Raw genomic sequence first — 26,576 nt, 5'->3', positions numbered from 1 at the left:
CAGTAAATTGGCCATAACTTCCTCAATATTCATCGGAATTGGGCTTATAATATATCGTTGGAAAGGTCTTTGCAAGCCCCATCCAACTACACTATAATTGGACCCATATCATGGACCAACCAAACTGGATTGGCTGTTTTCTTAAAATAAGTTTTCAAAAACAGAGAGAAGAGAAAAGAAATTAAAACTGTCCGCAGCACTAAACCTTCCACACTTTCGCTTCATTCGATTATGATTCAACGCGAAAGGTACTCATCACCGGGTTTGGTTTTGGGGAGACACAAATGGGTGTCTACACTAATATGCTCAAAAGTTATTGTGTACACAAATCACATCGCGGTGCGATATCTCATGACCAAGAAAGAAGCAAAGCCTCGCTTGATCCGTTGGGTTCTCTCTCTCCAAGACTTTCACATGGAAATGAGGGACAAAAAGGGAGCGGAGAACTATGTAGCGGATCATTTGTCTAGGCTACCTTTTGAGAACAAGGAGGATGTACCGATTAATGATGAGATAGGATTCGAGGCTCTCATGGCTATGGTGTCAATTTCTACCCCTTGGTATGCGGATATAGCCAACTATCTTGCTTGTGAAGTCGTTCCCCCAGAGTATTCTTCTCAACAAAAGAAGAAGTTTTTCAAGGAAGTGAGAAGGTACTTTTGGAATGACCCATACCTATTCTAGCAATGTGGAGATGGCCTTTACCGGAAGTGTATTCCAGATCATGAAATTCAAGGAGTTCTTGAGCATTGCCACTCACTACCATGTGGAGGACATGGTGGTGTTGACAAAACAGTGGCAAAATTCTCTTAATCTTTATTATGGTGGCCGACAATGCATAGAGACGCCCACCAATTCGTTGCGCAATGTGATAGATGTCAAAGGAGCGGAGGCATTACCAAGAGGGACGAAATGCCCTAACAAAGTGTTTTAGAAGTTGAACCCTTCGATGTTTGGGGGGTGGATTTTATGGGGCCTTTCGTTTCTTCTTATGGAAATCTATATATCTTGGTAGCGGTTGATTATGTGACGAAATGGATTGAATCCATACCTTCACCTACCAATGATCACAAGGTTGTGCTTAAGCTTCTAAAGAAGATCCTTTTTCCTAGGTTTGGAGTTCCAAGGGTGCTAATTAGTGATGGAGGCTCCCATTTGGCCAAAAAGCAATTTGAAGCTCCTCTCAAGAGGTATGGCGTTCATCACAAGGTTGGATTACCTTACCACCCTCAAACTCAAGGACAAGTGGAGGTCTCGAATCGTGAAATAAAAAATCTTCTTGAAATATTAGTCTCTCAAACTTGATGACACACTGTAGGCTCTTAGGACGGCGTACAAGACTCCAATCGGCACGACCCCCTATAGGTTGGTCTATGGAAAGGCTTGTCACTTGCCAGTTGAGTTAGAATACAAGGCTTGGTGGGCCATCAAAGAGCTAAATATTGATTTATCGTTGGCCGGTGAGAAGAGATTGCTTAAGCTCAATGAACTTGAAGAGCTTAGAGATGATGCTTATGAGAGCTCAAGGTTATATAAGGAGAAGACTAAAAAGTGGCATGACCAACATATTCGAAACAAGAACTTTAAGGTTGGAGACAAGGTTTTGCTTTTCAACTCAAGGCTTTATTTTTTTCCGGGTAAACTCAAATCAAAGTGGTCGGGGCCTTTTGTGATATCAAAGACTACTCCTTATGGCTCATTTGAGTTGGATGCGGATGGTAACAAGTTTATGGTTAATGATCATCGTTTAAAGCATTACTTTTTCAAGGAAGAAGTTGGTATCATCGAATGTATAATGCTTGATCCTTTGGATCCCAAGCCTCCCACCTGAAGAATTTTCCTCATGGTCAAGCTAGTGACCTCATAAAGAAGTGCTTCTCGGGAGGCAACCCGAGTTTCTAACTCCTTTCTATATTTTTTTTAAATATTCCGATTTCACTTTCTTCTTTGAATTTGAATTTCATTTTTCCCCTTTTGGATGATAGGTGTTTGGATGATGAAGGAGTAAAGGATTTTCTATGTCGAAGATGAGAGGAGAAAGAAATTGAATTTTGCTCTGCGCGACCCTGTGCGGGCGCACAGTCGTGTCAGAACCCGCACACTTTAATTCAAAATTGGAGATTCGAGACAGAAGGTTTGCGCGACCTCTGTGCGGACGCGTAGGGAAAGGTGTGCGGGCGCGCAAGCACTGTCAGAACCCGCACACTTTTATTCAAGATTGGAGAATTGAGGCAGTGAGTCTGCGCGACCTAGTGCGCGACCCCTGTGCGGGCGCGTAGAGCTCCTGTGCGGGCGCGCAGAGCTGGGAAAATCGGGTTTTAACCCCTTCTTCCCCATTTCGTCCTCATATCTTCACAACCCTTATTTCATGCTCTCTTCTCTCTCCTCACAAACTCAAACCCTAACCTTCCAATTTCACCCATTTCTCACAAATTCCATTGATTTTCCTTCAAATCCATCAAAATTTTTCACTCTACTCACAAATTTAACCACTTTCTCTCTCCAAAATACCCAAAAATCCTCCATTTTCATGGTGTGCAAGCATAGTTGAAGGTGGTGTTCTTGGGGGTTCTTGGTGGTGTTCTTGGGGGTTCTTAGTGGTGTTCAAGCTTCTACTAAGTGGTATAACTCTAAATTTTGCTATTTTATTACTTAGTTTCACTTGTTTATGCAAAATTTTTAGCTTGAGTGAGTTTCATGTGATTTTGATTTTCTTTGTTAAGGATTTGTTGGTTATTAGTGTGATATTTAGTGATTTTGGGACATTGTTGTTAACATTATTGATTTGGAAGCTATTTTCATGGAATTAAGTTGAGCAATTTTGTGTTAGTATTGATGATAATGCAACCATTTTCATGAAAATTGCTTATTGTGGGGAATATTTCAAGCGTTAATCCCCTAGCTTGAACCCCACTATGATCATACACTAAAGTACGATGGCATCCAAAGGGAAAGAAGATAAAACAAAAGAGTCGCCAACAAGTTTTTTTTTTAGGAACTTGTAAACCGTTCACAAGGTGAAGGTTACACCCCTTAACGATCCAAGAGATCGTCAACTCCATAAGGTCTTGAACCAAATAGGGTTCGGGGATGAAGGTACAAATCCAACCTAAAAGGAATTGAACCTGCCCTAATAATAGACCTCTACTTTATTCTGATCGTATTCATGTGCGCTTTCTGACTAACATACAATCAATAGGATTAACCCTAAACCTGTTTATCTATGTTGGTTGAATATTAATGCACAAATAAATTTATTATTGGCGATCACTTGAATTATAATCATATTAACCCTAACAAGATTATTAATTATCTTATTAAGCGTGATTACAAGTACCAATTCTCTTTAACACATGCATGAAAGGCGTGATCAAGCAATAACAATAAATATCAAGCAACATCAAAATAATCAAAATAATAATCATAATAATAATAATCAAAACAATAATCATCATAATAACAATTATAATAATCATCATAAACATGTTAAAGCACAACAATAGTAAGACCCTAGGCATGATACTAATAAGATTAATAACAAACCCTAGCATGTCACTAAACAATAAAAATCATATATTTAGCCCTAACATGATACTAACAATCATAAATATTAGGAAGAACATAAAAGGCATCATAACGATCATATTCAATATTAAAATTACCCTAGGCATGATACTAGGAATTAAAATAACAATCTAAGCATGATTTCTATATCAGAATATCAATTAAACTATTAAAGTACTTACTTTGATGCCTCGTACCTCTTTCTAATAACAAAATACACACGTTAGTAACTTCAAAGAAAATAATAAGCAAAACAATTAAATCAAATAATGGAAATAGAGATTTGGGACTAAACCCTCAGAAATTAAACCTTTCACGTCTAGGGCGAAGGCAACTTCGAATATGGCTAGGTGTATCTAGATCTAATGAATGCGAATTTTGTATTTGAGAGAATCTTGTTTAGAAAAGAGAGAGAGAGAGTAATCAAGAAAATCTTGATGAGAGTTGGTAGATTGTAGATGAATGAAAATTGGTTGTGGATGAAAACTGATCATTGAGTTTTTACGACGTTATTTATAGAGAAAATCAGCCAAAAAGATAAAATATCAAAACAAAGTTCTGACGCACATAAAACGATGTTGGCGCCAACGCTGGCTATTGGCACCAGACGCCAACATTAGCGCCAGGCGCTACAGCTGGCGTTTGGCGCTGATTTAGAAATTCACGCGTTTTCTTAAAATCAGATAGAAATTGCCGTACAGGAGGATAAAATCGTATCTTCCTCAAAAAACGTTCTTTGATTTTAATTATAATTATGAAAAGTCAATTTATCAATGCTAATTGAATTAGGAATGAAAAGAACCTTCTAGAAGAAACTAGAAGACTAAAACCATTCCTAATTGCATTAGGAATGATAAATCATATTAGGCCCTCCTCTAGATCATTGGGCCGCATATAAGGCTCAAACCGGGCCCAGTTCAGTAACTTGGCCATACCTTCCTTAATATTCATCGGAATTGGGCTTATAATATATTGTTGGAAAGCTCTTGTCAAGCCCCATCCAACTACATTACTATTGGACCCATATCATGGACCAACCAAAATAGATTGGCTATTTTATTAAAATAAGTTTTCAAAAACAGAGAGAAGAGAAAAGAAATTAAAACTATCCGCAACACTAAACTTTCCACACTTTCACTTCATTCGATTATGATTCGACGCGAAAGGTACTCATCACCGAGTTTGGTTTTGGGGAGACACAAATGGGTGTCTACAGAAGCCCCCACTTTTACTGAGTTTGGAGAAACGCGAGTTTCGAAAACAAAAGTCAAAGTATCGATAGGGACGGAGAATGACTCAGAACGTTCTGCTTTCCTAAATCACTCTTGTAACGCCGATCTCTGTAAACTAGAGTTAGATAAACAAATAAAAGAGTTAAGAAACGCGTATCTTGCACATTCGAGCACACGTTTATGAAAGTAACCGATTTGCTGCCGCATTGCTGTATTTTTGATGACCTCCTGCCAAGAGAATGTTATCCCGCTTGAAAACCGCTACGCTTGTAACTGCTTCCAATATTGAAGACTGCTTCGCTTGAAACGATCCTCTCCCGCTTTTATAATATTCCACGTCCAAGGGAATATTATCGAAGATTGCTTCGCTTGAAACAATCCTCTTCCGCTTTAATAATATTCCACGTCCAAGGGAATACTATCGAAGATTGCTTCGCTTGAAACAATCCTCTTCTGCTTTATGACCATCTTCCACGTCTAAGGGAATATGATCGAAGACAACTTCGCTTGAAATCACCTTCAGTTGTCTGTGACAATTCTCCACAATCTAGGGAATGTCGTCGGAGATATCCTCGCTTGAAGCTATCCTCATTTGTTGCGATAATTTTCCAAGGAAATTACCGAAGATCTCCGCTTGTCGATCTTTAAAAGCTTGCTTGAACTTTGCTTCCGCTATGCCTGTACGTCGGTGCTTTTGTTGCTTTTGAACCTGTACGTCGGTGCCTTTTGTTAATAAGCCAATGCTTAGGCGCTTTAAGCTAAGTGAGACGATCTTTCATCAGGTCGATCACTTCGTGCAATCAAGCCGATTACTAAAAATCGTGTCAAATTGCTTAGAGGGGCCAACTGGCGTACCAAGGAACCCAAAACATTTTGCAAAAAATTAGAACAACCGCACTGAGTGGCTGAACATCCTGGCGCCTATGAAATAACATCAGCGCCACATAACTGGCTGTAGCGCCAGACGCTGGGATTAGCGCCAGGCGCCAAGCCTATATGTTGACGCCAAGGTCTAGCGCTTGGTGCCAGAATAGGGTATTCCTTAAATACCCTTTCCTTCTTCATTTTCGCTGCTGCTTGTCGCGTATTTGCTCGAAAATTTCCAGAATTTCATTTGCTTCGTTCTTTCTCGTTTCTCAACCAAATTTACTCTAATTTGTTGCAAATCAAAGCTTATTTCATCCATTTTCCTGATTTATGTAAGTCTTCTTCAAACCCACACCGGTTTTTATGAATTTTGCATGTATTTATTTTCGAATTTCATGAAAATTCGAAACGTAGAATGCTTAATTCTCTTTATTTGTCAAAATTTATGCCATGAAATTGCTTGATTATGTTTATATATTTCCTTGGGAGTAATCTGAGACTTGTTTGACTCAATTTGGTGAAGAAATGAACGAATTGCCACTGTTGGACCTCTTGAGGTCGAGAATACAATGTGGCTCGTTCTTGATGTTTTTGGTAGCAATTCTTGTCCAATTTGTCACAATAATTACTATAGTATTGCAAGAAATTGTTTGATTGCTTGAAAAATGCCGTTATGCTCAATTTGAATTTGTGCTCTGTTTTAGTACTACATACTTTTTTTTTTTTTTTTTTTGCGAACGTAGTATCATGCAGCTAGGCGAACCTTAGATACTATAGAACCTTAATTTATGATAATTCTGCACAATGTAGCATGGCTAGACAGCGAGGTTCTAGTTCACGGTCCCGAGACGCTCGACGGGAGCATGAGCCCGTGGAGGATGACGCCGAGCCGTCCACTTCGTTTGGTCGACTCCCCAAGTGGGATGAGCGGACCTTGTTCTTTTCCCCCGTCTACCACATTTATGAGAGGGTGAGACGGGGTATCACCGTTGGGAGGACGCGCTGTCATGGCTCCGGCTGTTACGGTTTGGGCGATCTGTACAAGATGTACATCGCCAGAGATGTCGAGACGAGACTCCTATGGGAGTCCTGCGGTCTTGCTGCGTTGTATGAGACCTCCGAGGCGATGGTTGCCTCCAGCAGGGTCATCATGCGGTTGCTCTGGTGGAGTTCTTTTGGGACACCACCAACACTTTCCACTTTCCTTGGGGTGAGATGATGGTCACTCCTACCGACTTCAGTCTCATCAGAGGACTGGAGTTTAGCTTCGTGCCACTGCCGTTCGACAGCGGGATCGACGTCTTTTCCCTTGAGGTCGAGGAGCTGTTGGGGCCGATTGCTATTCGGGCTCGAGCTGAGGTAGAGTCGTCTCAGTTCAGCGCTAGGGGGATTCGCCGCTCGACTCTAGAAGCGGCTTTGGAAGATGGTGCGACCACCCGAGAGCAGCGGGTGCGCATCTTTGCACTTATTTTACTGTCAGGGATGTTCTCCCCTGACAAGGGTAGTAGGGCGCTGCTTTACTACTTTTTTGCCGTCAGCGATCTACACCGGATCGGGACTTATGACTCGACCAGCTTGGCCTATGCTGACTTCATTCGAGCGTTGAGGGACTCGTGTCGACACCGGTCCTTTGGGACGAATGTTGCTCTGTCTAGCTTTTGGAGGGTCGTAGAGGTAAACATTATTCCCTATAAAGTTTAACTCTACATTTTAGCTAGCACTTGCTGATAATTTTAACTCCTTGTAGATCTGGTTCTACGAGTACTTCCCTTCTACGGCGCCGGCGAGACCGTCGCCACGCAGGTTTCCGGTCAGTGCTTCATGGGGCAGCCGCCGTGTGGGGATGTCCACTACGTATGTCCGAGACTGGATCATCGCGGTATGATTCTTTTCTTATTTGCCATTTTGCGATGCTTTATATAGACTCTCGCCTGATTGATGCTCTTTGTAGGAGCCTGAGATGCTGTACCGACCGTGGGTCGGCCTGACGGTCCCTGGGTTGGCGGCCTAGTATTCAGGTGAGCGTTGCTATTTCCTGGGGACTTATGGAGCGACTGCATACCTTGGAAAGAGGGTTGCTAAACAGCATTCCTCCGATACCTTTGTCGTTCCTGCTCCTCCACCACGTCACATGTTTAACGCCGCGAGGTTGTTGAACATATCAGAGGGAGCTAATACCCCTTGGCGATCTTGCACGATGCCTAGGCGGTGCTATGCGGAGGAGCTACTGCCGTTGTTAGCTCCACTTCCTGTACCGGCTGAGGATGTGGCGGTACGATTTTTCAGCTTTTATTTTTTGTTAAGTAGCCCCCAAGTAATGCTTCATTGACTTTGTTTTGCCTTATCAGGACGATGTTGTTGAGTTCGTGCCACCCCGTATGTCTATCCATTACCAGGGGACATATGGGCCGATAGAGGAGATGATTCCTCCGGCTCTTGAGGACGAGCGCTTCGTGGAGCGGTCGATTCCTCGCCACCAGACTTGGGTAAGCTTATTTACTTGCAACTTTTGTCCATATATATTATGCATGTTTACTAACTTATTTCTTTGACAGTTCTCGCGCAAGGTGGTTTCGGCGATGGCACGATGTATAGATGCCTTCCTGAGCCAGCTTGTCCGGATGAGGAACGTGGCTACCTGCCGTCGAGATGACGCCGTTCAGGAGGTAGTCTTTCTTCTTATGTTTTGCATTACCGCTTCTATTTTTCCTGTTTCTTATTTTAATTCCTTTTGCAGGGTCAGCCCATTCCTTCTCGTACCCGCACGAGACCTGAGGTGCGGAGGGATCCGGCGAGGTCTAGCCCGAGGCGTCGCCGCACTACTTCAGGAGGTAGAGGCGGTCGCTCTGAGGCTGCCCGTACTGATGTGGCAGAGGGTTCGGGTTCTTCCTCTGAGGGTGTTCATGCTGCGCCGATAGGCCAGGGAGAGGCTACCTCGGCTCTTAGAGGTGGTGGGATGTACGAGGTCGGCTCGTCATCGCAGCAGCCTCCGCAGCCTCAGCCTCAGGTTGATCTCGGGTGGACTGGTCCCACGTTGAGTTTTCCTCCTCCTACGGAGACTGGAGTAGGTGGAGAGGATACTCCTCGTACGGTGGAGTTTTATGCGATGATGGGTTTACCTCCCCCGGCGCCGTAGCTTGTACATGTGCTTTTTATTTATTTATTTGACTTTGTATAGAACTTTGCCTTTCGGTTAGACTTATCATTTTTCTTTAGATATATTTTGTATATACATACTATAATGAGTTTATTTTATTTATCATGTTTTTTCATTTTTTAATATTATTATTATTATGTGCGTGTTTGTGTGTGCAAGAAAGTGTGACAAGTAATTTTGCGCAAAAATTCCGTCATTTTTATTATTGATGGAGGGTATCTGACTTTCTCCCCTAAAAAGAAAAAATGAAAAAAGAAAAAAATAAAATATTGGGTTTACAAAAACTTGGAAATTAGTTTAAATAAAATCCCAAAAAAATAATAAAATTAATATAATAGCTATATTAATGAAAAAAAGAATAAAAAGATGTTTTAGAAAAAGATAAAGAAGCCGTAAAGTCATTAGCAGACTCGAATTAAGGTAAAAACGCGGTTTTAGAAGGTGCGTATGACGAGGCAAATTGGCGCCAGCTGGCGCCACGCATTTTGGTGTTTAGAGTTTGGCGCCAAGCTTTGGCGTCTGGCACCAATAGTAGCGTCGGGCACAAAATAGCGCTGATTCCGTATTCTTCCCAGATTAAAACTACTCCGATTTCGTGCATAAATAGCCCCCCTGCCCAGCCGATTCTTTTCATAATTTCAGCAAATAAAATAATTCTTAGCTTTAGAAAAATAATATCATGTCTCTAGTCACCAAAACTTTTACCCCAATACACCCATGAATGGTGTCGCTCTCTCAATGCCAAAGAAAGAAAAGATTTAGATGTGTTCTACTTAGGGGGAATTTATGGTATCAAAGGGGTAGATCTTGACTTAGATTTTATTCATACCGCTCTAGAATATTGGAATGTTGATACTCATTGCTTTAGAATAGGGTATGATGAAATTAGCCCTTTGCCGGAAGAATTTGGTGCTATTTTAGGTTTCCTGCAATAGATCTCATAGTAATCCCTAGAATAGATGCTTATTATTACAAGGATTTTGAACGCTTCTTCAATTTAAAAGAAAGGGATTTATCTAAAATAGTAGATGGCAACATAGTTAATTTGAAAGAATTTGCTCGCCATTATTTTGATAAACCTCACTCCGAATCTTTTCATATATATAGAAGAAGGGCTTTCTTATTTTGTATGCTTAATCAATTTTTTCTTACTAGTGGTAAAAATAATGAGGGTCAATCAATTATAACCACCGTACTAGAACAAATTGAATCAGGGAGAAATCCAATGCCATTGATAGTTGGAGAGACTGTGATTAGTCTTGATGAATTGAAAAGGAACCCAAAAGCACCTTTTCGAGGCTCTCCAATTTTATTACAGGTAGAAAAATAATATTTTTAATTACAGAAATTAAAAAATATATTTTTGTATAGTAATAATAATTTATTTGCATTGCAATTTTTTTACAGATGTGGCTAATTGAAAGGCTAGAATTAATTAGCCCTCCGGACAACATTGAGAAGTACACTCCGAATTGTTTCGCGAGGAGGAAGAAACGCTTCTCTAAGATGGGGCGCCATGAATGGAAAAGGGTCTTCGAATCTCGCAATTTTGCTATCAAGTGGGTCGTCCCGTGGTGGAAAATAGAAAGGATGGTTGGTGTCAACAAGCAACCTTTCTGCCGTCTTCCAAGTTTGTCCCGTATGACTTATTACTATCCCTGCAGGGTAAAAAGACAATACGACTTACTTCAGAATATTCCTTCCGGAGATCTTCGTCCTCCCTACGAGTTCCCTGTCTCCCAGGAAGTAGACAGACTTGATGCTTATTGGAGTGCTAGACCTTTATGGGAAGTAATTACCCAAAAGGTTCCTCCTTCCTTGCCCAATGATGTGAAGAAGTGGCCACTGAAGGAACCTTCAAAGGACTCGAAGAAAAATCAGGGTAAAATTGATGTGAAGAGTCATCTAGGTGACAAGGTGGTTCCTGTTAGGGAACGCTTAGGTGAAAGAATTGAATTCAAGACACCTGCAATGCCTAGGAAGAAAAGTACTACAAAAGATAAGGGGAAAAGGAAAGCTGGCACCATAGAGAAAAAATCTTGGGTAGAAAAGAAGCATGGAGTTCTAGCTGAAGGGGAAACCATCTACTCTAAGATTGAATGTAGGTCCTCTAAAGGATGCCTACTAGCTAAGGTTATGGATGAGGAGGAGGAAGCAGACAAAAATTGGAAAAGGGCTAGGAAAGAAAAGAAAGATTAGGAGCATTGCTTAATTTCCAATTATTAGACTTAGTTTATATTTTTTATTTAAAGTTAATTTATTTTAGTTTTATTAAAATTCCATCAATAATGTAATTTTATTTTATTAATGAAATTTCAGCTTTTAATTAATTATTTACTTTAAATTTATTTATTAAAGCAATGAAAACTGAAAAAAAATTAATTTTCCAATAATTCTTCGAGTACGGAAGTCGAAAATTTTCCGAAAAACACCGAAATATTCCCAGAATTTAAACTGTGAATTGGCGCCACTTATCTGCGACTGGCGCCGGCTAGGGAAGTCTGGCATCAGGCGACGGTACCGTCGGCTGGCGCTGATGGTCGTCGGCTGGCGCTAATGCTCAACTGCTGGCGCTGGAACGTTTTCCGTGACGCCGATATTTCGCCGATCTTCTGTCGAATTTTTAATTAATGCTGGGACGTGAGATTTTCGAAAAAAATAAAGTGGCCGCACTCGTAAAGGGTTGCCTACGTATCCTTTCTTAAGCAATCAGGCCAAACGTAGCTCTCTTGAGTATCCTACTCAAGTAATTATGGGTAGTATTTCTTAAGTTGGTCAAGATTTGTCATGTTCGAGAACTCATTGCCATCCATATCAATTAGTTTCGCTGCATCCCCTGACAGGATTGTTTTGACAATGTAGGGTCTAGACCAATTAGGTCTAAATTTACCCCTTGGATCTAAAACATTTTTCCTTAATGCTTTTATTAACACTAAGTCTCCTATTTTGATGTTTCTTGTCCTGACCTTCTTATTAAAATGCCTAGCCATACGAGTTTGATAACACTGAGTGTGATGTAGAGCTTCTAGTCGTTTTTCATCGAGTAGAATTAGCTCTTCATATCTTGCCCTAGTCCATTCAACTTCATCGAGTTTGCTCTCTAACGCTATGCGTAGAGATGGAATCTTTAGTTCGACATGTTGTACGACATCCATTCCATATACCAAGGAAAATGACGTATTTCCTATTGATGTGCGAATTGACGTGCGGTAACCCCACAATGCGAAGTGAAGTTTGTCAGGCCAATCCTTATAATTTTCCTTCAAATTTTTATTAGCTGCCTCGACTGCTCCATTTGCTTGAGGCCTATAAGGGGAAGAATAATGATGTTGAATGCCGTATTTTTGTAACAATTCTTCACATTCGGCTTGAAAGTGAGTTCTATTGTCACTGATCATTTCATGTGGGACTCCGTATCGACAAATAATATTTCTCTCGATAAAGAGTGCTACATGTTTTGTAGTGAGTTTAGCGTATGATTGCGCTTCGACCCACTTTGTGAAGTAATCAATTGCTACTAAGATATATTCGTGGCCTCTTGTTCCTGGGGGAGTGATTTTACCGATGATGTCAATTCCCCATGTATAGAATGGCCATGGAGATGTGTAGGTGTAGAGCAAGGATGGAGGAACATGTTGTAAATTGGCGTAGATTTGGCACTTAGGGCATCTTTTTACATATTGATGGCAATCCCTATTCATTGTAGTCCAATAATATCCTTCTCGCATTATTTTTTGGACTAACATTTTGCCATTTATGTGCGTGCCACAGATTCCTTCGTGGACTATTCTCATTGCTCTTTTTGCATCCTTTTTTCCTACACATAAGAGAGCTCGACCCTTAGGTACCCTTTTATGTAGCTCGTTGTCTATGAGTACATATTGGGAAGCCAAGAGTCTTAATGCTCGTTTTGCTCTTTTGTCAGCGTGGGGAGGGTGTAGACACCCATTTGTGTCTCCCCAAAAACCAAACCCAGTGATGAGTACCTTTCACGTCGAATCATAATCGAATAAAGCGAAAGTGTGGAAAGTTTAGTGTTGCGGATAGTTTTAATTTCTTTTCTCTTCTCTCTATTTTTGAAAACTTATTTTAAGAAAACAGCCAATACAGTTTGGTTGGTCCATGATATAGGTCCAATAGTAGTGTAGTTGGATGGGGCTTGACAAGAGCTTTCCAACGATATATTATCAGCCCAATTCCGATGAATATTGAGGAAGTTATGGCCAATTTACTAAACTAGGCCCGCTTTGACCCTTATATGCGGCCCAATGATCTAGGGGGAGGGCCTAATATGATTTATCATTCCTAATGCGATTAGGAATGGTTTTAGTCTTCTAGATTCTACTAGAAGGTTCTTTTCATTCCTAATTTAATTAGCATTGATAAATTGACTTTAAATGACTTTTCAGAGTTTTAATTAAAATCAAAAAGCATTTTCGAGGAAAAGATACGATTTTATCTTCCTCTACGGCAAAATTTATCTGATTTGAGAAAACGGGTCAAAAACAGGACTAGCGCCTGACGCCAGGCATTGGCGCTTGGTGCTAGGCCTGGCGCCTGGCGCTCTGGCGCCAATTAGCCAGCGTTGACGCCAGCTCTGTTTCACGTGCGCCAATACTCTATTTTGTTGATTTTATCTTTTTGGGTGATTTTCTCTATAAATAACGTATTAAAAACTCCGTTTTCGTTCACCTACAACCAGTTTTCATTCGCATTTATTAATTCTCTCATTCTTTTTAATCATTCACCATCTCTCTCCATCTCTCTTTCTCTTTTTCTAAAAACTTGTCTTTTAAATACAAAATTCCGCATTCGCAAGATCTAGAAACACCTAGCCATATTCGAAGTTGCCTTCGCCCTAGACGTGAAAGGTTTAATTTCTGAGGGTTTGGTCCCAAATCTCTCTTTTAATTATTTAATTTAATTGTTTGATTATTATTTTCCTTGAAGTTACTAACGTGTGTATTTTGTTATTTGAAATAGGTACGAGGCATCAAAGTAAGTAATTTAATGGTTTTTTATTGATGTTATAATGTAGAAATCATGTTTAAATTGTTATTATGATATTCCTAGTATCATGTCTAGGGTAGATTTAATATTAAATATGATTGTTATGATGCCTTTTATTTTCTTCCTAATACTTATGATTGTTAGTATCATGTTAGGGTTAAAGATTTGATTTTTATTGCTTAGTGACATGCTAGGGTTTGTTATTAATCTTGTTAGTATCATGCCTAAGATCTTGCTTTTTTTATTATGCTTTAACATGATTTATGATTATTTTTATAATTGTTTTGATGATGATTATAATTATTATTATGATGATTATTGCTATTGATTATTATTATGTTGCTTGATATTTATTGTTATTGCTTGATCACGCCTTTTATTGCATGTTTAAAGGGAATTTGTACTTGTAATCACGCTTAATAAGATAATTAATAATCTTGTTAGGGTTAATTGTGATTATAATTTAAATGATCGCCAATAATAGTTTATTTGTGCATTAAATTCAACCAACAAAATAAACAGGTTTAGGTTTAATCCTATTGATTGTATGTTAATTAGAAAGCGCACATGAATACGATCAGAATAAAGTAGAGGCCTATTATTAGGGCAGGTTCAATCTCTTTTAGGTTGGAATTGTACCTTCATCCCCGAACCCTTATTTGGTTCAAGACCTTATGGAGTAGACGATCTCTTGAATCGTTAAGGGGTGTAACCTTCACCTCGTGAACGGTTTACAAGTTCTTAAAACTTGTTGGCGGCTCTTTTGCTCTATCTTCTTCCCTTTTGGACGCCACCGTACTTTAGTGTATGATCACAGTGGGGTTCAAGCAAAGGGGTGAACGCTTGAAATTATTCCCTACAGTTTTTGGCGACTCCGCTGGGGAGGATTTCTATTTTAATTCCTGAATTTGTTTCGGCAATGATTTAGAATGAGTGGATGAGACTCGAAACGTTCTAAGTATTTCATGTGCGAATATTGATTAACATTATTGTCATATGCATAAAAAAGATCTCATTGGAAAGACCATCCGTAATGAGTTAAAAACATAGGATTTTACACGTAGGAAATTTGAGAAATATCTTTCACAACTAGGACCGAAATAACACCGCGCGAAACTGGAAAATTTTATCGAGCACAGAAAGTTGCTGAGGCATGTGGGAAATAGCGCTAGGGGCCAGAGCTTGGCGCCAGACTTTTAGCCGTAGCGCCAGACGCCAGCATTGGCGCCTGACGCTACAGTTAAAAACTGGCGCCAATTTCCCCCAATACCGAGCCAAAAATATGCGTTCTAATTTCGACCGGTTTTTCGTATTGTTTGCTCGATCCTACTTCCTTATTAAATTTTTTCTCACTTTTATGAAACCCATATGTGTTTTACATATGGACATAACCCTCTGGGAATTCATGCTCCATCTACCAGATTGATCGCTCTGTGCAAGAAAGGGTACATCCGAGAATGTTGAATTCACCAAACCATGGAAGCGAGTTTTTTCTAAAACTCGCGGTGTCCCATCCACTCGCGCCAACCCTTCACGGTTAGGCTTTCGCGCGGTGCATCCGGACAATTAACCATGGACCCTCTATTGACTAAACCATATCCCGAACTTTAGAGAACTAGAGCCATGGTTAGGTTGCAAACTCATTGCATCATATTGTGCCTACTTGACTAATTGTGCATTATTTGTTGTGCATATATTCTATGTTTCTCTTAACCGTTTGTTGACTTGTGTTGAGATTTAATAAATTAATGACTTAAAGAACTTTGCCTAATTAATTAATTAATTAGAGTGAATAAAGTCTAATATTTTAATCGGAATTGACCTAGTACGACTTTAGGCATACCCCAGTTGATTAATAACACCGAAAACAGTCCCAGATTGAAGCTCCAATATTGGCGCCAAAGTTTGAGCTGTAGAGTGTGGCGCCTGGCGACAGCTCTGTCGTCTGCCGCCAAGCTGCAAAGTGTGACGCCAGTTTTGTCGTTTGGCCGACAGTTCGGATTATTGGTCGAGTCATCACCTAGTGTCTAATTAATCAGTTTGCTAATTAATTCGGTTAATTTTCGCTGTCAATAGTACTTGGTTGAGTCATTAATCGAGTTTAGGCACTAAGTCCCATGGTCTTACACAAGAGTCCAAGCATGTCACTTACACTCAACGCACACACCAATACACATACTTTGACCATGTTTAAGAGAGTCTTGCGTGCGCGTTTTTTCCGTCATTTTTTAGGGGGGTAAGTCGGATATTAATCCTCCAATTTAAAAAACTATACTTAGTTCCCTAAAAATATGTACATTATTTTTGCCAAAAATATGCACCCATTTTTTATTTTTTTTATTTATTTTTTCCTCCTTAAAATAAACCGTAAAGTTAATTTGATTCGAGTCAAGTAATTAAAACGCAAAATGGTTTAATTTACAGCGCGTGGTCAAGAAAGGAAGGACGGTTAATCAAAGACAACCTTTTCGTACAAATCCAACTTTTCGACAAACCCATAACTTGTAAGAGGAAAGCTAAGACTATAATGGCAACACAAGAAGGAGTCAACGAGCTTAGGAACTAACTGGTTACCGTGACTAAGACACCGAAGCTCCTAACACTCAAGATCGATGATCCCGTGAAGCAACAACAGATGGACCTCATGCAAGAGAGCCTAAGCAAGCTGTCTAGCGACTACAAGTTTCAAGGGCTTACATCACAAGGGGTCTCGGTGGATAAAGATCTTCTTCCGCAGAAGATCAATGCCAATGCCATCCCAAAATTCAGAGAAACTAATAACCCTTATTTTCATTTAAGAGCATTCGAAACAATAATGAGTATTAAGGGTATCGATCAGAAGGTTTTCCCCTCTCTGTTCTCACTACCTCTCGAGATCGTTTGCCAATAATGGTTCTTTTCTCTCGAGAAAGAAAAGACCTCTACCTGGGAGTCCATAGCAAACGCTTTCGTTAATAGGTACAAGTGCAACATTCAAGTTGAGACTGACCATAGGGAACTTGAAATCCTCAAACAGAAAGAGAACGAAGGCTTCACCTCTTTCTTTAACAAATAGAGAGAAACCTCAGCTAAGATGATTGAGGTGCCAAGTGAAAAAGAGTCTGTGAGGATGTTCATCAAGAACCTTCAAGAAAAATATTCCAAGCATCTCAAGTATCAAAATAATCTCCATACCTTCAAGGCCGTCTATGACATTGGGATCAATATTGAAGATGACCTGGCTAAGTTAAAAGCTGCCAACAATAACTCCAACAGTGGCTGGAAAGGAAAGACGAACGACAATCCTTCTTCTTCCAAAACCACCCACTAAAACAATGTTATCACTTTTAATTTAGGAGAAGTCCTCGCTATGAACAATCAAGGACAAAAGAAACCATTTAGGAGAAACTTTACTCCTATTTACATGAGTTATGACACCGCATTTGATCAATTAAATGCAAAAGGTCTTATAACTCATATTGGACCATTTGGGGACCCACCACTCGAAAAGAGGTCGGCTAATTGGAACCCCAATGCACACTGTAAGTATCACCAAGGTAGGGGCCATCTCACCGAAAACTGTTGGAAGCTTAAGGAAGCTATCCAAGACTTAATCGACAACAACAAGCTGCCGTTGCCCCCTGCCAGTAAGAAGCCAAGCATTAATAATGCACCTCTCGCTCATGCCCTGGCTATCTCTGATGAGGAAAACACGATTGACCCCTCGTCTCTCATTAGACCTGTCAAAGAAATCTATGCCACAGAAAAAGAGGAGGAAACCTTTTTCGATGTCAAGGATAACCTTCCAGAACCGGCAAGTAAGGAAGATATACAATTGCTCACACTGTCTATGATGGAGGTATCACATTTACTACGTGAAGCTCTCAAATCTATAAAGGAACCCCAAAAGAAACATGACGAGGTTCCACTTCTGAAAGATTAACCCAAGAGAGAATTCACACCCTTGAGAACGACTTATGAGGCAAAGCGTTTTCCTTTACAAGTCACTAAAAAACCCAAGAAGAGTAATAGAATCTACACTCCAATTGGGATCACATATGCACAAATGTTCGAAATGATCTCCGAGAGTAGCGAGATCAAACCTCTTGAACCGAGACAATTCGAATCATTGAAAAGGACGGATAGATATTACTGTCAGTATTATCAATCAGGCGGTCACACTATAGAAAACTGTTTTAAATTCAAGGATTTAGTTCAGAAAATGATTGATGAAAAGAAACTAGTCCAAGTGCAACAAGAAGATGATGCAACCATCAATGGAGTTTGGGACAGTGATGAAGAAGATGTCTATCTAAAAGACATAATAGGATCTCCACCTTCTGTGTCGTACGCCACGAATGACGTTTGGGCTGAAGAAGACTCATCGATAGACGTCCTCACAAGATCCGGGAGAATGCAACCTCCCGTTTCAACACAACCTATGCCAACCACACAACAAGTTCCCATACCTATCATTGAAGACAATGATATTGTTAAACAGTTTAAGAAGACAAAAGTCGAGATGAACGTATGGAAACTTTTGGCAACATCTCGAGAACATAGGTTGTTTGTAATGAATGCCTTGGACAAAATCGGGATAGATTCTGACACTACCCTTGAGGGATTAGCCAACTTCCTCACAAGTGATCTTCCTAGTCCAATTAATTTGATCACCTTTTCTGACAAGGATTTACCCCTAAAAGGTGACAAACATTACAAGGCATTAAACCTCACAGTAGTTTGCAAGAGGATGAATGTTCCTATGACTCTTGTAGACAATGGATCGGCCATCAATGTCTGTCCACTTAGAACCGTGAGGATGCTAGGTATAAGGGACGAAGATTTAACTCCGTCTACGCAAGGAATAAGGGCCTATGACAACACTCGTCGTCAAGCTCCTGGCAAAATTACCCTGAATGTAACGGCGGGAGCAATAGAACATGCTACTACTTTCCAAGTGGTAGACATTAAAGATTCATTCAATTTGTTGTTGGGACGCCCTTGGCTTCATGACCTAAAGGCCGTCCCCTCATCTCTCCACCAACAAGTAAAAGCTATAGTTGGGGGAATTCCTATCACCATCGATACTTCGCCTATGAGGATCAAGTCTATAGAAAATCCAATCATTAATGTGGAACACGACGAGGATGATGAAGATTTATGGGGCTTTAACGAAGAAGTCTCCTTAATCCAGGAGGTCGAAAGGACCCCTCTTTGCCATAACCCCCATTCCAACATGATTGTAAATGCCATGCTGAAGAAACAAGGACATTTTCCTGGGATGACCCTAGGAAAGAAGAAAGGAATGGCAAAACCGCTGGAGTCACCTGGCCTCCCTAAGTTAGACACTTTCGGATTTGGTTTCGAACCGACTCGGAAAAGTCAAAGGCACGTAGAGACGCTCGCACTCAAAAGAAAGCAATCCCAATGGATCAGTACCCTCTTACACTTAATGGTTAATTTATAAAAGAAGGAGAGGACTATCCATACCATGAATTTCCCGAGCCATTTGTTGTGAACGGCATAAGACAACTGGGATTTGAGATTTTCTTGGATTGTTATTTCACAAATGAAATCCCAAACTCCTATCCATAAGGAGAAAGCACCCCCATGCTTTGACTTTAACGTCATGGGATTACTATTTGGGCGAGAAAAGAATGATCCAACTTACAGAGAAGATAACTCCTAGCTCATTCAAACAGTCCTACAAAGCGAAAGCTTCGATCCCTCGAAGCTAATCACTCCAGCTGAAGGATCACTACAAGGGTGGCGCAAGACTATCAGAGTGACTACTCCAAGTGGAAGGAAGATATCCATCACGATAGGGCAAGGGCTGATGTTTGTAGAGTCGTTTGAGTCAGAGTTTGTGTCAGAGTATTTCCCCCTAGAGTCTTCTAAGTCTTTTGTAGTAGCACCTCCCCCTCCTATTTCTTTCCCTAGAATAGTTAGTGATCAAGTCTCTGAGGACATATCACTCTTTGATGTAATGATCTCAGAGTATAATAATATTTCCCCTTCTCCTTATTTCTCGTGTTCTTCTCTAACCCAAGATGACAAGCATTGCTTAACTAACAATGAAAAAGACAAAGAAATTATTAAAGCAATGGAAAAACTTGAAAAGAAAACACCGGTAATTGAAGAAACTGAAACGGTTGATATCTCAAATGATTCAACCCATAAAAGAGAAGTTAAAATCGGACTAACACTTAATGAACAAGAAAGAACCGATTTAATTAACTTACTTAAAGAATTTATCGATGTATTTGCTTGGTCATACGAAGATATGCCAGGCATTAATAGAGAAATAGCTCAACACACTATACCACTAATTCCAGGAATGAAACCCGTAAAACAAAAGTTACGTCGAATGAAACCCGACGTAACTCTTAAAATAAAAGAAGAAGTTCAGAAACAAATAACTGCAGGTTTCATCAAGGTATCCAAATACCCCGAATGGGTCGCCAACGTCGTCCCAGTTCCGAAAAAAGGTGGAAGGGTAAGAATGTGTGTCGACTATCGAGATCTAAATAAGGCAAGTCCAAAGGACGACTTCCCTTTGCCACACATCGATATTCTGGTAGATAACACGACAAATCACGCGCTTCTCTCATTCATGGATGGGTACGCAGGTTACAACCAGATTCTCATGGCAGAAGAGGACATGGAGAAAACAACTTTTATAACACCATGGGGCACTTACTGCTACACGGTGATGCCATTCGGGTTGAAAAACGCGGGTGTTACTTACCAACGTGCAACAACTGCCTTACTCCATGACATGATGCATAAAGAAGTCGAGGTATATGTCGACGACAAGATTGTAAAATCAAAAGACCGTCCAGGCCATCAAGTAGCCTTAAGGAAACTTTTCGAAAGGCTAAGAAAATATAATATGAGGTTGAATCCATCTTAGTGCGCTTTTGGAGTCACCTCAGGCAAGCTTTTGGGTTACGTCATAAGCTTTAGAGGAATAGAGGTTGACCCAACCAAGATCAAAGCAATCATGTCAATGCCACCGCCCAAGACTGAGAAACAGATTCGAGGATTTATTGGTCGTTTGCAATACATAAGTAGGTTCATACCGAAATTGACGACAATATGTGAACCAATCTTAAAAAAGCTCAAGAAGAATGTACCAGTGATATGGGATGAAGAGTGTCTAAAAGCCTTTGAAAAGATCAAAGCTTATCTCGCAAATCCTCCCGTATTAGCACCAGCACTCCCCGGAATACCTCTTAGGTTATATTTGACGGTTACCAAAGGGACAATGGGAGCTATGCTAGCACAAGAAGTAGAAGGCAAAGAAAAGGCAATATACTATCTAAGTAAGAAACGGCAGAAAGCTAAGTAACTCCACTCATATTAGCAAAGATAAGGCTATTCAGGTCTCAAACATGGAGTTGGAAACCATAAGAAACAGGAAAATCGAGAAGGTTAGCATCATTTAGTCTATTCCTCTCTAATCTTTGATTTCAATACCTTATCATGGATGACATACTTTTTCAACCCCTGCATTTGACCAACAAAACCAAAAATTAAATCGAGGTGTATGTATATATAGAACATATATTGCCCCTTTAAATCTCTAAAATTTAGAGCTGAAATAGAGACATGACACTTATGTCAGTTTACTACCACTTTCTTCTCTAGCATTTAGGACATATAACAAGGCTCAATTTGAAATTGTAGATCTTTCATAATACGAAGCATATACTTTCCCATTAGCATGAAAAGAAGAGACAAATCTCCATGCTAATTAACTACACCTGCGATATGTAATTTCCCATGGATTTTTAAAAAAGAAAAGACTCAATTACAGCCAGAAATCACAAGAACGAATAGCAAAACAATTTTCCATAAAATTTCAAACATATAAAGTAAAATCAAAAATAAAATTCAAACATATCAATATCCACTTTGATATTACTTGATAATGAATTCTCACCACAACAATTAACAAATTCAACTAGAAAGTCATCCAATTTGACTATCTCACAGCTAAATTAGATATAAATTCATGCAAATTGGATAGTGTAATTTTCTAAACAATCTTAAAGAAGATTCAAAACCCTAAAATTTAATAATCTAGAAATCAATGAAGAAAAAAAGGCCGAAATTGGGGATTTAAAGTGAAAAACCTTTCCTGCTGCGAGATTCAAGCTTGCAATGTATGTTGAAGGACCTTCTTAACCTCTTCTTCAGTCGACATTAGAGAGATCTCTACTTGGAGTAAGGAAGCGAGATCGAGAACTCGAGAAGAGGAGGAAAAGAGTGGTTTTATGTGTGAAAAAAATGGGAAAAAAATTTAAGAGTGAAGGTAAGAGGAAGTATGCGTAATGTGTAACAAAGAAAAAAAAATTAAGTCTTTTGTTCCTTTCTTTAAAAAAATATTTAAAAAAATTATTTCTTTAATATTTGTAACTAACGTTCGTAAGCTAGTTACAAATTTTTTGGTCAAAAATTCTTTGACTTAATATTTGTAACTGGCGTTTGTAAACTGGTTACAAACGCTTTGGTCAAAGTTTCTTTGACTTAATATTTGTAACTGGCGTTGGTAAGCTAGTTACAAACTTTATAGTCAAAGTTTCTTTGACTTAATATTTGTAACTGGCATTTATTTAGTAAGTTACTAAAAAAACTTCAAACAATGATAAACCACATATTAGTAACTGGCATTTACTACGTCGGTTACTAATGTCATGAAATTTGTAACTAGCATTATCTTAGTCGGTTACTATTGATGCTTTCATAACTAGCACAACATACGTCAGTTACTAATAGGGCGTTACAAATAGGATTTTTTCTACTAGTGGAGCCTTATGGGAACAACGACTTCCAAATTTCCTTCCAACTATTCAACAACCAGCGCACTATGACTCTTAGTGATCTCAATTCATTGTTGGATTTGAACCCCGAGGCGGACCTTCTTGCCCCTTCATTGAGCCTATTCCCAGAGTACGATGCATTTATATGGTGGCAAACGATTACCGATTTTGAAGAGTTCAACACTAGGTATTCGGTGGCCAACCATATTATCCACCCTATGCTCCGTATCCTTCACCGCATTCTGGGGTTTGCGGTGTTTAGCAAGCAAGACTTGAGTAAGCTCTCACATGAAGAGCTCTTTACTTTGTGGGTTGCTACTAGGGAGGAGTTGAGAGGGTGGCTCAACATAGGGTACTTTTAGGGAATATTTCAAGCGTTAATCCTCTAGCTTGAACCCCACTGTGATCATACACTAAAGTACGGTGGAGTCCAAAGGGAAAAAAGATAGAGCAAAAGAGTCGCCAATAAGTTTTTTAAGGAACTTGTAAACCGTTCACGAGGTGAAAATTACACTCCTTAACGATCCAAGAGATCGTCAACTCCATAAGGTCTTAAACCAAATAGGGTTCGACGATGAAGGTACAAATCCAACCTAAAAGAGATTGAACCTGCCCTAATAATAGGCCTCTACTTTATTCTGATCGTATTCATGTGCGCGTTTTGACTAGCTTGCAATCAATAGGATTAACCCTAAACCTGTTTATCTATGTTGGTTGAATTTAATGCACAAATAAATCTATTATTGGCGATCACTTGAATTATAATCAAATTAACCCTAAATAAGATTATTAATTATCTTATTAAGCATGATTACAAGTACCAATTCCCTTTAAACATGTATAAAAAGGTGTGATCAAGCAATAAAAATAAATATATCAAGCAACATAATAATAATTATCATAATAATAATCATAATAATAATAATAATAATAATAATAATAATAATAATAATAATAATAATAATAATAATAATAATAATAATAATAATAATAATAATAATAATAATAATAATAATAATAATAATAATAATAATAATAATAAAAAAAAAAAAAAATAATAATAATCATTATAAAATTATAATCATAATTAAAATAATCATGTTAAAGCATAAGAATAGCAAGATCCTAGACATGATACTAACAAGATTAATAACAAACCCTAGCATGTCACTAAACAATAAAAATCAAATACATAGCCCTAACATGATACTAACATGAATATTAGGAAGAACATAAAAGGCATCATAACAATCATACTTAGTATTAAAATTACCCTAAACAAAATTAAGGAAAACATCCTAACATGATACTAGGAATCAAAATAACAATCTAAGCATGATTTCTGTATCATAATACCAATTAAACCATTAAATTACTTACTTGGATGCCTCGTACCTCTTTTTAATAACAAAATACACGTGTTAGTAATTTCAAGGAAAATAATAAAACAACAATTAAATTAAATAATTGAAATAGAGATTTGGGACCAAACCCTAAGAAATTAAACCTTTTACGTCTAGGTAGAAGGAAATTTCGAATATGGCTAGGTGTATCTAAATCTAATGAGTGCGGAATTTTTTATATTTGAGAGACGGCTAGTTTAGAAAAGAGAGAGAGAGAGAGAGAGAGAGAGAAATCAAGAAAACTTGATGAGAGTTGGTGAAAATTAGAAAGAATAAGAATAGATGAGAATTGGTGGATGAAAACGGAGTTTTTAGGAGACTATTTATAGAGAAAATCAGCCAAAAAGATAAAACATCAAAACAGAGTTCTGACGCGGATAAAACAATGTTAGCGCCAACGCCGGCCATTGGCGCCAGACGCCAACATTAGCGCCAGGCGCTACAACTGGTGCTTGGCGCTGACTCTGAAATTCACGCGTTTTCTTAAAATCAGATAGAAATTGCCGTACAGGAGGATAAAATCGTATTTTCCTCAAAAACGTTTTTTGATTCTAATTAAAACTCTAAAAAGTCAACAAAAAGTCAATTTATCAATGCTAATTGAATTAGAAATGAAAAGAACCTTCTAGAAGAATCTAGAAGACTAAAACCATTCCTAATTGCATTAGGAATTATAAATCCATATTAGGCCCTCCCCTAGAGCATTGGGCCGCATATAAGGCTCAAACCGGGCCCAGTTTAGTAATTTGACCATAACTTCCTCAATATTTATCGGAATTGGGCTTATAATATATCGTTGGAAAGCTCCTTTCAAGCCCCATCAAACTACACTATTATTGGACCCATATCATGGACCAGCCAAACTAGATTGGCTGTTTTCTTAAAATAGGTTTTCAAAAACAGAGAGAAGAGAAAAGAAATTAAAACTATCCGCAACGCTAGACTTTCCACACTTTCACTTCATTCGATTATGATTCGATATGAAAGGTACTCATCACTGGGTTTGGTTTTGGGGAGACACAAATGGGTCTCTACAGAAGCCCCCACTTTGACTGAGTTTGGAGAAACGCAAGTTTCAAAAACAAAAGTCAAAGTATCGATAGGGACGGAGAATGATTCAAAACGTTCTGCAATCCTAAATCACTCTTGTAACGCCGATACCTGCAAAACTAGCGTTATTTAAACAGATAAAAGAGTTAAGAAACGCGTATCTTTCACCCTCGAGCACACGTCTCTGAAAAGTAACCGATTTGCTGCCGCTTTACTGTTGTTTTGATAACCTCCTGCCAAGAGAATGCCATCCCGCTTGAAAACCGCTACGCTTGTAACTGCTTCCAATATTGAAGCTTGCTTCGCTTGAAACGATCCTCTTCCGCCTCTTGACCATCCTCCACGTCTAAGGGAGCATGATCGAAGACAACTTCGCTTGAAATCATCTTCAGTTGTTTTTGACAACTCTCCACAATCTAGGGAACGCCATCTTGCTGTTTCGATGTTCACTGGTCTCTAAACAAAGAGCTTCTTTTGGATAAGTTCACGCGTCTCTTAACAATAGAGATTGAAAGGATTGTCCACGCGTCTCTGAACAAAAGAGCTTGAAAGGATTGTCCACGCGTCTCTGAACAAAAGAGCTTGAAAGGATTGTCCACGCGTCTCAGAACAAAAGAGCTTGAAAGAAATGTCCACGCGTCTCTGAACAAAAGAGCTTTGATTATATGCCCATGCGTCTCTGAGCAAAAGAGCTTGAAAGAAATGTCCACGCGTCTCTGAACAATAGAGCTTTGATGATATGCCCATGCGTCTCTGAGCAAAAGAGCTTGAAAGAAATGTCCACGCGTCTCTGAACAAAAGATCTTTGATGATATGTCCACGCGTCTCTGAATAAACAGCTTTGACGCTTGAATGTTTTTTGCGATAATATTTCGAAGAAAAATTTCCGAAGACCAATGCTTGTCGATCTCTAAAGCTCGCTTGAACTTTGCTCCCGTTATGCCAGTACGTCGGTGCCTTGCTGCTTGTCGTTGTCTCCGTGATGAGTCAATGCTTAGGCACTTTAAGCTAAGTGAGACGATCTTTCTTCAGGTCGATCACTTATTGCGATTGTAATCAAACCGACTACTTAATCATGTCAAACAGCTTATAGGGGCTAACTGGCGTACCAAGGAACCCGAAATTGCTGTATGAGGTCGAAATCACCTTTTTGAGAGGCTTCGAGCTCTGTCGCTGCTTAAATATCTCTGGCGCCAAGAATGGACTCTGTCGCCAGACGCTGTGATCTAGCGCCAGGCGCTAAAAACTATTGCCAGACGCTAGATATTTTCGTCTGGCGCTGGAGTAGGGTCTTCCCTATTCTGCCGCACACGTGTTTATTTTTTACTATAGAACTTTGCTAATCTATTTAATTATCTTAGGGTTGACCTAAGGTTTAGCGTTTCTTGACTCATTGACTTGACACGGCTCAAGGTATAAACTTGACTCGCTGTGATTGACTCGAGGTTGACTCGACTCAAAGTTTTTGACACATGTGTTAGACTCAAAT

Source organism: Chenopodium album, chromosome 9 (assembly GCF_948465745.1).
Source record: "Chenopodium album chromosome 9, dcCheAlbu1.1, whole genome shotgun sequence".
In the NCBI taxonomy this organism is placed as follows: domain Eukaryota; kingdom Viridiplantae; phylum Streptophyta; class Magnoliopsida; order Caryophyllales; family Amaranthaceae; genus Chenopodium; species Chenopodium album.
This window is presented reverse-complemented; position numbering follows the sequence as displayed.